The sequence below is a fragment of the Lynx rufus genome, unplaced genomic scaffold (assembly GCF_022079265.1).
Source record: "Lynx rufus isolate CCGP_SWC_20201006 ecotype Redwood Valley unplaced genomic scaffold, mLynRuf1.p SCAF_5, whole genome shotgun sequence".
NCBI lineage: Eukaryota > Metazoa > Chordata > Mammalia > Carnivora > Felidae > Lynx > Lynx rufus.
In genome coordinates this window covers 76,672,050-76,684,846 of record NW_025814867.1, presented here as the reverse complement: position 1 = coordinate 76,684,846, position 12,797 = coordinate 76,672,050, and positions in this window count along the sequence as shown.

Sequence of the window (12,797 nt, the reverse complement as noted above, 5' to 3'; positions counted from 1 at the left end):
TTTAATTAAAAAAATTTTTTTGAATGTTTTACTTTGTTTTTGAGAGAGAGAGAGACTGAGCACATGCAGGGGAGGGGCAGAGAGAGAGGGAGACACAGAATCAGAAGCAGGCTCCAGGCCCTGAGCTGTCAGCACAGAGTCCTACGTGGGGCTAGAACTTGTGAACTATGAGATCATGGCCTGAGCCGAAGTCAGATGCTTAACCGACTGAGCCACCCAGGGACCCCTTGTTTCATTTTTTTCCTACTCCTGACTTGCTACTTTTTCCCCTCACTAAATACTTTATGTAGGGTTTTAGTTTATTGTGTTCATCTTTACTATTAATAAAGGTCTTCTTTATTAATGATCTTTCCTCCTGATAACTGGGTTGTATGAAGTTTCCCTATATCATAATGCAATAGTTAAGAGCGTGGACTCCGGAGTTAGGCTGCCTGTGTTCAAACCTCAGCTTTAGGCCTTATCAGCTGGGCTGCTTTGGGCAAGTTACTGAACATCTCTGTGCTTCCAGCATTCTCATCTGTAAAGGTGGGGTGGTTCCCAGCACCTAGCTCAGAGATTATTTTTGTAAAGATTATTTGAAGATACTGTGGTCATTTAACATAGTATGTGGCACATAGTAAGCTCTTGATCAATGTTAGTATGATAGTTATTGTTTTTAATTTAAAAATATGAGTTACCTAGTCCCTTCTGTAGGAGTACTCAGAGGAAAGAGGCATTTCTTGTGAGGGGTAGGATGAAGGGGAAGACTGGCCTCCAGGGTTGGTCTCTGGGTGAGAGGTAGAGGAGGATCTATGGTCCCCAAGCCAATACTATGGGTTTACAGCTGGAAAACCATGTAAAATGTTTTCCAGAACTGGGCCGTGGTGAAATGTAACACAGCAATTTCCAGGTAACTATAGCTTCCACTCCTTCTGCTTTTCCTTTCTCCTCTGCCTTATCCTTACCAGCTTCTCAATCCATTGCTTTTTCCCTTTTCCCACAGTTCAAACCCAAATGAACTTCCATTAAGGTATACATGATTAATAAGATAGAACTTCTATTGTATTTGAATTTAACACTTGGTACAATATCAAGACAAATTAACTTTCCCATGGATTTCTCAGACAGTATGATATAGTGTTAGGTTTTATTTTGTTTTGTTTGGAGGAGGGTTGACTGGGCAAGGGTCCTTCTTGAATATCCACATATCCTCTTACCTATCAACCCAGTGCTATGCATAAGTCAAAACTGGACAGTTTGTTTGAATTTGTTTTCTGGCCAAGGTAAGGGAGTTATGAAGAGATTGAAATAGGAGTCTCTAAATTAATATCTGTAGGAATACGGTGGTGTTTCTGTGAGAAATAAAATTTTAGGCCCTCTTCCCATCTGGGCTTATCTCAGATCACCCTTCTTCCAACTCCCCACTCAGTAAGGAGGAAGTTTTGTTTTTGTTTTTAAGGTTTTATTTTTAAGTAATCTCTACATCCAACGTGGGGCTCAAACTTACAACCCCAAGATCGAGCTGCATGCTCCACTGACTGAGCCAGCCAGGTGCTCCAGTAAGGAAGTTTCTAATCTGAATGGTCAGAGTCCAAGACATTGATTGGACCGTGTGGCAGATTGTATTTTCCTAAAATGTCTCGTCTCTCATGGTCTTCATACAATGTAACATTGACATGCTTCATCATGAGGCAGGGTCTGTGGAGAACAGGGGGAGCCCTCTGGATGTAGGCAGACCTCTGTAACTGCCACAACTACACCAATGTCACAGAAATGATGTTGCACGACTTTTGAAGCTGGATCGTAACAGTTAATATGACTTCCTGGGAGCTCTCTCTCAGGACACTTAGCATGTTTGGGGGAAGACACGTAGAGAGGCCACATGTGAGTGTCCTGATAGACAGCTAACTACCAGACACGTGAGTAGGCAAATGTTTCTCAGATAGGTCCAGTCCTCAGTCTTTGAGTCTTCCAGTGGAGACTCCAGAAATTGTGCAGCAGAGAAAAGCCATCCTTGCAATGCCTTGTCTGAATTCCCAGCCCACAGAAGTTGTCGGAGATAATAATGATCATTACTGTAAGTCACCAAGTTTTGATTTGTTACACAGCGTCAGGTTACTAATATGGGCTGTATTCACTCAACGGTGTGAACTCCTGTGTTCCTCTCTTGTGTTTCCTGTATCACTTCTAGGTGGATCAGGCTTAGCCAGTTTCTTCTCATCTCCTACTTTTCTCCTAATGTGCATTTGGGTGAGCAAATAAGCCAAAGCCTGTTGTGCAAACCTGGCCATACAATTCCCCTATTTCTTAGGCTTCCTCCTCTTTGCGTATGGTCAGAGGGCAGCGATATCCCAAAAAGAAGAAAGCCGCACTTAATATTTTACCAGAGACCTATACATTGGAGTATGTGTGCCTGGGCCATGTTAATAAAGAGGTATTTTGCTTCACAATCTATGATTATTTATTGTGCTTAGCTTCCTTGGAGCCTGGTGGGAAGAGGAGAGGGAAGTAGGAGGCAAGGCAGGGTTGGGGCATTGCTGGGTCCTTGCCTATAATAACACAGAATCAAAACATCACTCTAATAACGAATAGTGGGTGGAGAACAAACAGGAGTCATCAAAATTTAAATTTTTTTGTGTTTTTATTTTCTTTTTGAGAGAGACAGAACAGACAGAGTGAGAGTAGGGGAGAGGCAGATAGAGAGGGAGACACAGAATCTGAAGAAGGCTTCAGACTCTGAGCTGTCAGCACACAGCCCGACACGGGGCTCGAACCCACAAACCGCAAGATCATGAACTGAGCTGAAGTCGGACACTTAACCGACTGAACCACCCAGGCACCCCAGGAGTAATCAAAATTTAAAATGTGTGAAAGCAGAAGCCAGTTCCTCTTCAAACCTCTAAGGTAGAAGGAAGAGCAGTAGCCTTGGAAACATGAAATATGGTTTTTATTTCTTCTCCACCAGGAATAAATTGCAGAATGAGGAGTTTTATGACCTTGGACAAGTCACCTCATCACTTTTCTGTGCCTCCACTTCCTGAGTAATAAAAGGGGTGTTTTACTGAACTAATTCTGTCAATCTATGAATCTACACGTTTCTCCTTTCAGTCACTTTCAAAGCTACTCACACCTTCAGCTTCCAAACAGGAACGTGTGCGTTCGGATGGACACCCATGGGAGATGCAGGGAGGGCAGGGAAGCCCCAGTTCTGTGCTTTCTGGAAATCACAACACCTGCCACCGGGGCTTGGCCCTCTCTGTGGGAAGTAGAGGATGAAAATCCTGGGGGACAACAGCTGCCTGGGGAAAGCCGGCTGCCAGTGAGGACACAGACTTGCTCCTACCCTTATTTCACCCTAGATGAGCTCTGCTGAGGACTGGAGTAACAGTAATGTCCCAGATTCCACACCCAGCCAAGTAGGAATGAGGAGCAGAGAAAGAAAACAAGTCTTATCCTTGCCCTTGACGTTGGAGCAGAGCAGAGGTTCATTTTCCAAATGTCTATATAAAGAACCTAAATGCAGCCACCACAGACATTACACTTGGAGCCAACTGCATTGGTAATTCTTTGCACCTGATGCATTGGCCAAGGGCAAAAAAGCAGGGCTCCTGGAAGAAGCTAACAGTGCTGTCATATTGCATGTCACCTTCTTGTAACTAATTTCCTACTGACTATTTTTGAGATATAATTGACATGTAACATTATATTAGTTCCAGATGTATAACTGAATGATTTGTTATTTGTATATATTGTGAAATGATCACAGTAAGTCTAGTTTAGACCTACCACTACACGTAGTTACCATTTTTTTTTTTTTACGATGAGAATTTTTAAGATTTTCTATCTTAGCAGCTTTCAAATATACAATACCGTATTATTTACTGTAGTCACCATGTTGTACCTTACATCTCCGGGACTTATCCCATACCTGGAAGTTTGTACCTTCGACCACCTTCACCCATTTCCCCTACCCCCCACCCCTTCCTGCCTTTGGCAACCACCACTATGTTCTCTCTGTGAGTTCAGGGGTTTTTGTTTGTTTGTTTTAGATGCCATGTATAAGTAAGATCATATAGTATTTGTCTTTCTCTGTTTGGTTTATTTCACTTAGCATAATGCTGTCAAGGTCCGTCCATGTTGTTGCAAATGGCAGGATTTCCCTTATTTTTATGGCTGAATAATATTTTCATACTGACTTCTAAAATTAGAGTATCCTCCATATGGTTTCACTCTTATGTGGATCCTGAGATACTTAACAGAAATCCATGGGGGAGGGGAAGGAAAAAAAAAAAAAAGAGGTTAGAGTGGAAGAGAGCCAAAGCATAAGAGACTCTTAAAAACTGAGAACAAACTGAGGGTTGATGGGGGGTGGGAGGGAGGGGAAGGTTGGTGATGGATATTGAGGAGGGCACCTTTTGGGATGAGCACTGGGTGTTGTATGGAAACCAATTTGACAATAAACTTCATATATTGAAAAATAAATAAATAAAATAAAATTAGAGTATCCTATTTTTTATCTGCCCTGTCATCCAGCCTCCTGGCCTGTGCTAGACACATGCTCACATATGCATTATAGTAGGGATGTCAGTCATGGTGCCTCCATGCCCACAGTCCCTTCTACAGGAAACTGTCCACTCACAGCTCTTGCTAAAGCTTAGGTGGCTTAAATTTTTTTTTTTTTTTTTTTTTTACCATTTATTCATTTTTGAGAGACAGAGACAGAGTACAAGCAGGGCAGGGACAGAGAGAGAGGGAGACACATGATCTGAAGCACTCCGGGCTCTGAGCTGTCAGCACAGAGCCCAAAGCGGGGCTTGAACCACAAGCTGTGAGATCATGACCTGAGCCCAAGTTGGCTGCTTAACCGACTGAGCCACCCAGGCGCCCCTAGGTGGCTTTTATATCACATGACTTCCCCTTCTCTTTCTTCAGCTGTAGATGACTGTGGTTGAAACAGATTCTAGTTCTCAAACTGCAAGGGAAGAGGAAAAGGTAGGTCTATCAAGAACTGAATTAGAAAGGATTAACAATGGAAATGAATAGGTGGGGCTGGGACTATGTAGGTCAAAGTTAGGAGGAAACAGATACTATGAGGGAAGAGAAACTATAGGGTGGAACAAACAAAAAGTAGAAAAAATAAATGTGCCGGCAATGTGAGCACCAGCACATGGAGAATAGCAAAGTCCTATTTCCAGAGCACAAGTATGAAGCTCTGTCAACCCCTGTTGTTGTCAGTCCCAGGGCTGCTTTGGTTGCAACCCCAGTTTCTGGGGGCCTGGATGTACCATGGCTTCTGTTTTCGGTTTCTATTATTGTACCATGTACCTCCTGACCTTGAACTTTCAATTACTTAAAGTACTTGCAACACACACACACACACACACACACACACACACACTCACTCACACTCCCTTTCCATCTCCGTCTTCGTCTCCCTCTCTTTCTTTCTCTCTCTCTCTCTCACTCACCATTCTGGACACACTGAGTACTAAGAGTTCTAGCATGGGTGCTCTGTGGTGATTCTTGTGCTCTCTGAACAGAATGGTGGGCACATTCAATATGTTGGAGTGTCCTTCAGTGAGAGAGAATGGCTACTAATATATCACAATCATAATGGCAGCTACAACTTCTGAAGTACCTATTTTGTGCCAGGAACCGTCCTTAGCATTAAAAATCATTATCTCACTTAATCACAACAATTCCATTAAAATTGGTATTCCTCACCCTGTATATAGCTAAGGAAACGCTGGCTCGGGGAGTATAAGCGACCTGCCCAGTGACACCAATTAGTGAGTGGTAGAGGCAAGATTTGAACTTAGTGCTGCCTGACTCATGCCAAAGCTCGTGCCCTTTTCACTCTGTTGTGATATCTTCCTCAGGAATTCTGTTAAAACCAGCTTCTCTTGAAGCTGAATTCAGCCTCCCAGAGAGCAGTGGTTCAAGCGTGTTTGGCTTTGATACCTTTAAGTAAGGCAGGCACCTTGCAGTTCAACACAGTCTCCACTGTTCCCTATTACTTTATACCCAGAACTCTTCCCTCCTTTATGTTATTTTCTTAACCCCCAAGGGCACTGGAGTTTGCAGCCTCTGTGAGTAAGTACAATTTCTTACATAGAGTACCCGATTTCAGACTTCTTTGTACCATGCCTCCAAGTAACTATTAGTGTTCCCCATAAGGATGACTCTCAGCCACTTTGATCTCCACACGTGCCAAAATTAAACTTTTTTTCTTTCTCTATAAACATGTTCCTCCTCCTTCATTCCTTAGCTAATGACTGGCATTGTCCCTGAAACTCCTTTACTCCCCAGAACCAAATAATGTCAAGTTTTATTAATTTTACCTCTTCAGTATTTATACCACTTCTCCCTTCCACCGCCATTACTCAGGCCCTCTTCATCTTCTTCCTGGGCTAGCAAATGCTTCATCTTGCTAGCCAATAAATTTCTCCTGCAGGCTCATTCCTGAGTTCACATTTAAAATTCACGTTTGATCTTATCACTCTGTGCTCAGAATTCTGCAGTGGTGCCCGTATTAGTTATCTCTTGCTGCATAACAAGTGGCCCCATAATTTAGAAACTTAAACAAGCAAAGCATTTATTATCTCATAATTTCTTTGGGTCAGGAATCTGAATGTAGCTTAGCTGGCTTGAGGTCTCTTACAAGGCTCCAATCAAGGTGTTGGCTAGAACTGTGGTTTCATCTCAGGATTCAACTGGGAGGATTTCCTTCCAAGATCACTCCTGTGATAGTTGGCAGTCTTCGTGTCCTTATTGGCTATTGGCCAGAGATGTCAGTTCCTTCCCATGTGGGCTTTTCCATAGGACCACTCACAATATGACAGTTGGCTCCCTCAGAATGAGATCTCTGAGAGAGACGGGGAGAGAGATGAAAGCAGCGTAAGTCACAGTCTTTGCAACCTTATCTCAGAAGTGACTTCGTGACTACTTCTGGAGTTGCTAGATCCAGCCCATACTGGAGGGAAGGAATGATGCAGGGTGTGAATACCAGGAGGTGGTGACCATTGGGAGCCATGGTAGAGGCTGCCTACCACAACCTCCCCTTCCTGAAGCAATGGTTTGGCTTTGGTGTTGTGGAGGTTACAAACACATAGGTTTCCTCACCAGCATATATCATGCCTCAACAGGAGCAGCTGGGCTTCCCAAATCGGTTTCTTTTATGCTTTCTGATAAGTGTTTCCAATGAACAAAGTGCCTCTAGCTTAGAGCTGTTCAAAAACTACTGGTTTAGAGGACTAAATCGAAACTTTGTTGGGCTTCACATGATTTGACCCCTGTCTACCAATTCTGCCTCTTATCTGACCGCTCCTTTAGCGCACATTACTTCCAAGCAAGACAGACTTCCAGAACAGCCCTTTGCCTTTCTTGCTAGCATGCATGCTGTTCCCTCTCCCATAATACATCACTCCCAGCTTGTCTGCATTGCCGGTGTTACTAAGTCACCCTTTCCATGAAGTACTTTTTGATGGTTCCAGGCAGACTTAGCTGTTTCTTTCTTATTCTTCTAGTTTGCTTTGTTTAAACCCCTTAATCAAAGCAATTACCTTTTATACTCTTTTATGATCAGTTTATGTCTCCCCTTTAAGTTATCTCCAGCATCCAACCCAGAGCCTGGCACATAGGAGACACTCAATTGCTATCTGTGGAGATCAATGAGCCCAGCATTGCCCAAGTGCTTGGGGCCCTGGGTGTGGATGGAGTGCTGACCATAGCCTGGCATCTTCACGGGATGCATGCGGTATCTCAGCTGCCTCATTTATAAACCATGAGTCAGTCATTGTATTCCAGATTGCTCTTCACTGTCATTTTAGCCTTTAGCTACTGACTGAAGTGAGCTAATTAAAGCTGAACTATTTTAATTGCTAATCATCAAGAAATCAGATTTTTTTTTAATGGAAATGGCAGAATGTGTGTGTTATCCTACCATTAAAACAAGCCGGAGTGTTCTTGTTTCAAAATTATGATAGGTCCATTGCATCCAGAAGTAAGTGTGAACTGTCAGAGCGTAAGGAATGGGTTGTGTTGTGTGGAGCACAAAATTGACCCAGTTCCTACTTCTATTAGTGTCACATCACATCACTCAGGAAAAGTCCAGTGGTTATTGGGCTTGAACACGGAGGATGTTTACTGATGCCCACAGGAGGCTGATTGCTTGGCACGTTAAGGACTGGCCTTTTGCCCTCCCTCTTTATATTCAAAACCTACTCTGGAGGTTTATTTTTTCACTAAGATGTTTTTTATCTATAAAAAGATTTCTCTAGTTGATAAAAAAAAAAGTGGCACAAAAGTGGCGTGTCCCTTTCAAATGAAAGTTGAAGAATAAAATGGTGAATTTTGAAAATCATATTAAGACAATCCACATATAATAACCACTCCCACCACTATAAAAACAAGAGAAATGCTACTTTGGACCAGTTTGGGGTCCATCTGTTTTTCTATTTTGCCTCTGATGGTGGCACAATGGGATACTTTGGCGGAAACCTGCCCTTCATGGTTCCATATCAGAATGTTACAGAGGGACCATGAATATTTCTCAATTATGTGTCTGTCATTATTGCGATGTCTAAAATACCTCTTTGGGTCTACAGTTGTTACAGCCTGGGTCACCTATAGAGGTGAGCCATTCAATAAGATTGTAAGCAAGTTTATTTAAGTTAGGCTTCTTTTTAATTTCAAAGGTTTCAAAGGAATCTCTTAGTTCTGGGGGCTTAAGCTTTGAAAACATGTTTTGCTTTTTTCTACACTATGAATTTTTAGTCATAAATCTTTTAATGTATCCATTCAAAAATATTTGTTGAGAATCTCCTAGTACCCAAAACAATGACAGGCACTGGAAATACACAGTACCTGCTTTACTATTTGAGGTACCAAGTGGTAGGCACAGCATGTCGTTGAGTATGGAAAAAGGAGTGAACTAAGAAAGGGATTCAAGCAGCATTTGAGCTAGAACTTGAAGGAAGGGTAGGAATTGCATGCATAAAAAAGATTAGGCACTTCAAGACAAAGGAAAGGATGAGGGAAGAATGAGGGACGACACAGGCGAGCAGGAGGGGATATTACATGTGCAGAAACAAAACAACAATCCCGTGAGGGTACAGATTTGGCGGCATGGGGAAGAGTAGCTGGAGAAGACATCAGGAGGGCTTTGTATAGCCTACAAAGAAGTATGAATTCTTTTTCACTAGGCAGTGAGAAGTGTTAAGGGTGTTTAAGGCCAGATATGATATCAGATTTCAGAGAGTTCTCTTCTCAGCATTCTGAAGGAAGGATTGGAGCATGGAGCGTCTGTTGACGGGGAAGGTATTTGGAATGCTTGGAAGTGGGAAACTAATACTTATTGAGGATCTGCAATCTGCCAGATCCAGTGCTAGGCTCTTCACATATGTTATCATATTTAGTGTTCACTGCAAGTGTATGAGGTATGAATTCTAATTCTCATTTAAGAAATGAGGCTACGTAACTTGCCCAAGATCACCCAGCTAGAGGTGGTGGTGGAGCTGAGCTTTGATTGATTCCACCTGCCTGGTTCCAAAGCCGCCCTTCTTTCCTTTATGCTGAAGGGGATGGTGAGGGTCTGAATTATGCCAGCGGCAATGCTAGAGAGGTGTCCTCCCTCCCCACAGAAGACTCCTCATTTAATTGTACCTCATTTGGAAGCTTCTCCAACTACTTCATCATTCGAATTGCTTTAATATGACAAATTGACCAATTACTAGCAGGTTATTTATAACCATAGTGAAATTAGTTGCTTGGTTCAATCAAGCAACCAAAAAGTAACTGATTTGTAATGACTTGATTTATCAAAGTGTTCAGAACGGTTGGTGTAAATAGATGTAACTTACATTAGCATTAGACAAATATGTGCAATGGAATAGGAAGGCAATATCTGATTATTCACAAATGACATCTGAACCAAAAGGATTTTAACCCTAGCTTGATCTGTAACCAACTGGACAAGTCATAGCTTTGAGTGCAAAAAGATGTTCTGGGAAACCTTCTGTTTTATTTTGCTGATAAAGAAACGGAAGCCCAGAAAGCATAAGGGATTTGCCAAGGTCTCCCAGCCAGAAAACAACAGAGCTGAAAATACAGACTTGGACCATGTGTATTTTTCTGATGCCAGGTCCTGGAGAACTTTTCCCACTATGCCTGCTGCACTGTGACATGAACCAGTCACTTAGCCTCTTGAATCCTCAATTTTCCCACAACAAGAGAGAGTTGGTTGGTGGGTGTATCAGTTAGCTTTTACTGGGTAAGAAACAGCCCAAAACAACAGGTTTTACAACACTTGTTTTATGTAGCTCCTGATTCTATAATGTGTCCTGGTGGCTGTTCAGGTCAGGACTGGCTCAGCCGATTTCTACTGGACTTGCTCATGCTTCTGTGGTTAACTAGTGGGTCTTGGATGATCTAGTATAGCCTCACTGATAGGGGTTGGTAGACCATTAGCTAGAGATCAGCTGTTCATCAAGTGGGGCACCTTCATTTTCCTCCACAAAGCATTTCATCCTCCAGCAGACTTGATCAAGTTTGTATACCTGGTGCTCTCAGGGTTCTATGCACAAAAAGAGAGAAACCCCACGGAGCATGCTCTTTGGAAATCTTTGTGATGCCAAATTTGGTATTCTCTCATTGGCTAAAGTCAGTCACATGATGTGGCAGGCAGCTTGTGGAGTGGTTCCCAATAATTCCTACCTCCTGATATTCATGTCCTTGTGTAATCTCTCCCTGTGTGAGGACTGGACCTCAAGATTGGCTTCTAATGAGTAGATTCATTAGACCTCAAGTCAATAGACTGGACCTCAAGATTGGCTTCCGTGAAAGTGATGGGGTATACCTTCTAAGATTAGGTTAGTGACACTCTCTTTGACTCTTTCTATGTGCTTGCTCTGGTAAAGCAAGCTGCCATGTGTGTACTGCCTTATAGAGTGGTCCACGTGGCAAGGAACAGAGAGAGCCCTCTAGCCAATAACCAGTGACGAACTGAGACCCTCAGTCCAACAGTTCCTTGAAGAACTGAATCCTGTCAACAACCGGTGAGTGAGTGAACTTGGAAGCAGACCTAACCCCATTGAACTCTGGATGACACCGCAGCCCTGCCCCATAGCTTCATTGCAGTCTTGTGAGAAACTTTCAAACAGAAGACCTAGCTAAGTTATGCCTGACTCACAGAAACTGAGTTGTTTTAACCTTGTAGTGATTGGTTATATAGCAATAGATAACTAATACACACAGCTAAGTTCAGAGTCAGTAGGGAGGGTGAGTATCCAACAGTGTGGTTATAGGAAGAATAATTATATAAACTATTCACACATATTTGCAAACAATTTACTACAGTTTTCCAGCCTTTGGGAGTCTGAGGTGGAATGATTTTCACTACTTCAACATTTATTCTCTGTGCAAAGAACTGGGAACAAGATGGTGAACAAGACAGATTTCCTGCCCTTAAGGAGCTTACAGTTTGTGGCAGGGGAGGGGAAGAATGGGGAAAGACATTAGTTCAATAATTCCTTCTTTAATTATTTGTTTAAAGTGATATTAAGGGAGAATGTGTATAACAGACTAGGTTGGTCAGAGTAAAGCTTCTTTGAGAAAGTGGCACATAAGCTGAAGAGGCAGGCAGAAGAGAAAGAGAGGGAAAGAGGAAAATTCCAGGTAGAACGGTGACATTCTTAAAGAGGAGGCAGAGAGGTGGTCAGCAGATATGGGACAAGTTCCTATTTATGATCAAATTGTATCTTATTATGTAATAATGATGTTATGGGTTATGGTTTTAGAGATAAATGCAAAAATATTTATGGGTGAAATTATTTGATGTCTGGGATTTGCTTCAAAACAATCCAGTGGCAGGATAGGGGTCAGGAGTGGGTGGAGCTATAAATGAAACAAGAATGAGTTAATACATTTTTGTGTATTTTTCGTTTTCCATAATAATACTTTAAAAACTTGTATCTGGGGGTGCCTGCGTGGCTCAGTCGGTTGAGCATCCAACTCTTGATTTTGGCTAGGTCATGATCTCATGTTTCGTGGGACCGAGCTCCGTTTTGGGTTCTGTGCTGACAGTGTGGAGCCTGCTTGGGATTCTCTCTCTGTCTCTCCCTGTCCCTCTCCCCCTTTCAAAATAAATATTAAAAAAAAAAAACTTGTATCGTGACAACACATCCTGAATGCTGTATGTATATATGTTTGAGAGGTCACAGGACACTTATTTCCTCCCGCTCCACTGCAGAGTAGAGGTTAATAGCATCTTTAGGGCAAGGGGATGGAATGAGTTTTGTGTTACAGAAAATGTAAAGGCTTCTCAGCTTCAAATCTTGTGGCTAACATAAAGAAGGATATTTGGGTAATTTACCTTGCCTCCTGGTTATAAGGTGCTACATTGCATTATTTCTCATCCTCATTTGTCACTAGCTAAGATGGTATGGTTTCATATGTAATAGAATCTTATAACGTGGTTTTTACCCTAGAGTAAAAGGCAGTGGGAGGATGCTGTTTAAATATTAGTAAAATGCTGAAAAGATTCTGTTATAAGGCCTTATATAATCTGGGAAGTATTAAAGAGCTTATGGGTGGGGAAGGAGAAAAATAGGGTAGAAGAGATGGAAATCCCCCTTTGTTAAAAAAATTCTGGGTTGGCTTGCTACAGCAATACTGGATTCAGGATTTATTTGATTAAGTTTTCCTTTTACTCATGTTATTCTGAGGTGGGTCAGACTGAAATTAATAGCCAGCATAGATAGATTTTATGAGTCAGGGATGTATTTCATTAGGATGTTTTTCAGGACAGGGGCACCTGGGGC